The sequence below is a fragment of the Physeter macrocephalus genome, chromosome 9, assembly GCF_002837175.3.
Source record: "Physeter macrocephalus isolate SW-GA chromosome 9, ASM283717v5, whole genome shotgun sequence".
In the NCBI taxonomy this organism is placed as follows: domain Eukaryota; kingdom Metazoa; phylum Chordata; class Mammalia; order Artiodactyla; family Physeteridae; genus Physeter; species Physeter macrocephalus.
The window spans coordinates 85,267,060-85,270,584 of record NC_041222.1 but is presented as its reverse complement, the minus strand read 5'-3'; positions in this window follow the sequence as shown (position 1 = coordinate 85,270,584).

Below are 3,525 nucleotides of genomic sequence, written 5' to 3'. Positions count from 1 at the left end.
GGGGAGCGGGAGTGGGATTGTGGGGGGTTAGGGAGGTGGGGGAGGTGTGTGTGGGCAGGTGTGGGTGGGAGCAGGACATTTGGAGTGATGTATGTAAATTGTGAATAAAGATAGATTTGGTGGAAATGCTCTCAGGCCACTGTCATCTTGTTCGTGTTGAGCTGCTCCACACACAGCGATCCTGAGAGGAAGGAAGGATGAGGGAGGTCACAGGAGCTATGGATCTACAGGTGGCCAAACCTTTCCTCCACATAGACAAGGACTCCTCGGGCTGCCCCTGGGAACGCACAGCTCTCACTTTCCCCAGGGACCCCCTCATCATCCCCTTCTCTCAAGCCTGCTTGGCTAGGGGCCTTCTGGGGCATCTGTACCATCTTCTGCATCCCTGAGCCTTCTGGGGAGGCAGAGCTGCTTTTGTGCCTTTCAGCCCTCTGGACACTAACCCGTTTCTAGGATGGAGCCTGGAGACAGTCCTTGTCATTATAGAGCTTCTCTCTGCTTCTCTGAAGTGGCCAGGCAATGGCGCTGGGATGTCCCCCCACTCATCCAGGGTTTCCTGTGTGGGTGGCCTGACCAGAGAGGAAAAGTCTTGGCCGTGGGGACAGGACTGTCTGCCTCATCGTAGCGGGAGCATCCTCTAGTCCCAGTGGGATTATTGCAATGTGGAGAGTGCTGGAGGCAGCTACCTCTTAATCCCAATGAGGATGCAACAAGGGCAATGGGTGTGGGGGCGTTCATGGGGCCCCCGGGAAAGGTGTGTATAAGGGAAATGACAGTTGGGCCCCTTTGTGGAACGTGTGGGATATCCGTGCAGCAGCATCTCGTTCAACTGCGGGAGGAGGACCCATGTGGCTGTGGCTGTGGGGACTGGCCTTAGGGGCCTATGGGTGTGCAAAGACACCCCAGAACAACTGTCCCTTCCCTTTCCACCCGTGGCTGGACATGTGTGTGTACTGGTATCAACACTGATTTGTATTCCATATAAAACAGTCCCTCCTAACAAACTATGACCGAGTTTCACAAGAAGAGCTTGCTCACAGGGGCAGCAGGGGTGGGGGAGAGGTGTCTGTGGCCCCAGATCGGGGTGGGAGCTGGGATCCATGCTGAGGAGTGTGGAGGCCTCAGTCACCGTCCTGCGGGTGCCGGCACAGACTTCTAATCATCAGAGCAGGGGAAATGACCCGCTCATAAGAGTGAGACGAGCAAACAATGAGGGGCAGGGAGCAGACCCCTGCTGTCTCCCCGAACTGCCCCCCTCGCCGCCTGCTTAGCCCCCGTCATGGGCTGAGCTGGCCCACCTCTGAAGCCCCTTCCTCCTAACGCACTCAGATGCTCTGATCCTTTGTGGACCTGCCCTGTGCCTCACCCCCCTACCCTGCTGGCCGAAGGCTCTTCTCCAGGTTCTGAGTTCTGATTCCTTCCACAGGACCCAGGCAGGTGTTAGGACAACAGAGACTCCCTGAACATGACCCCTACACCACCAGCATGCAAAACTGGGGCTGTAGGCTTCCACTGGTGGCATGGCTCTCTGCTGGACCCTGTAAAGGGCTTGGAGAAGAAAGGGGCTTATGTCTCGCCACCTCCACAGAATGTGTAGGTCAGCCTCACAGGCCCTTCTCTGTCCAGGTGGGCAGCACATATGTGCTCCCAGCATGTTACGATGAATGTGGGTGTGCAAATATTTCTTTGAGATCCTGCTTTGAATTCTTTTGGATAGAAACCCAGAAGTGGCACTGCTGGATCACATGGTAGTTATATTTTTTACTTTTTAATTTTTTTTTAATTTTTGCGGTAGGCGAGCCTCTCACAGTTGTGGCCTCTCCGGTTGCAAAGCACAGGCTGCGGACACGCATGCTCAGCGGCCATGGCTCACGGGCCTAGCAGCTCCATGGCATGTGGGATCTTCCCAGACCGGGGCACGAACCCGTGTCCCCTGCATCGGCAGGCGGACTCTCAACCACTGTGCCACCAGGGAGGCCCCTATTGTTAATTCTTTGAGGAATCTTCATAAATTTACCCCATTACCGTGGGTTATGAAGGCTGGGGCGGGTGCATTGCGAGGCCTCCTGGGATCACATTGGCTGCACAAGGACTCTGTGTCAGGCACATTGGCAGGAAGGATGACTAGAGCATTGCTTGAAGGCTTATTGCCAGGCCACTAAGTATTGAGTCAGCTAAGCAGAACGGAGACACCAGGCTCCAACTGCTGGAGGTGTGTGGACACCTTGGGCCAGGCTAGCCTGGGCCCCTAGACCGAAGAGAGCAGTATCATGTGGGTTTGGGGGCCAGATGGGCACTGCGTTGGGCCCCTTCAGACTGTGGAGAGCGGGAGCATGGGGATGGGTGAGGAGGGTGCTGGAAGTCGACTATAGGAGCAGAGGTCTGAGGGCTGCCAGCCTGCACCTCAGCTCACAGCCTGGCATCGGGCCTCCTCTCTCTGTTTCCCACTCACTCTGCTAGACCCGCCACATTCAAAAGCCCTCTTTGCTGCAGGCTGGAAACCCCTTCCTCATGGCCTGTGTCAGGTACTCCAGTCCAAGTCATTGTCCTGCACTCTGGGAACTTCCTTCTACCTCCGTGGGGAGCTGGTCCTTGTTCCTCCAAATCCCACGAGTGACAGTTCTTTACTTTGGGAAAGATCCTTACTCCCCTGTATATAGACACCTGGGAAAATGTCTTACTTCCTATTAAAGGCTGAATTGTACCCCCCAAAATTCATATGTTGAAGTCCTAATCCCAGTACCTCAGAAGGTGACAATTTTTTTTTTTTGGTTGCACCATGCGGCATGTGGGATCTTAGTTCCCCAACCAGGGATGGAAGCCATGCTCAATGCAATAGAAACGTGGAGTCTTAAAGCCTGGAACTCCAGAGAAGTCCCCAGAATGTGACTTTATTTGGAGTTGAGCTTTTAAAGAGATAATTGAGTTAACATGAGGTCGTTAGGGTAAGCCCTAATCCAATATGACTGGTGCCCTTATAGGAAGGGAAAATTTGGACACAGAAACACACAGAGGGAAAACAATGTGAGGACACAGGGAGAAGATGGCCATCTATCAGCCAAGGAGAGAGGCCTTAGACTTCTGGGCTCCAAAACTGTGAGATGATAAATTCTTGTTGTTTAAGCCACATTGCCTGTGGTAATTTTTATGGCAGCTGGAGCTGACTGATATCCTTTCTCTGAAGGCCTGTGCATCCCCATGGCAGGAGTGATGTCTGCAAGTTTAGACACCTTTCTCTCTCCCCAGCTGGACTTCTTCAGTGTCCTCACCCCTGCCTTCCTCCTGGGATAGTCTCCCAGCCCGGTTCTGTTTCCTTGTCCACGGAGTCAGACAACAGACCTCAAGGGAAAGGGTGAGTGCTGAGGATCACGGGGGGCAATAGGGCCCCAAGACAGGAGCAAGATGACTCTTTCATTAGTTTTTATTTGTTTTTTTCATGCTTGGTTTGTGGGCTGGCAGCAGTTGCACAGGAAAGCGAAGAAGGCAGCAGGGAAAGGTGATGGGGCTCGGGGAGGGGAGGGGCAG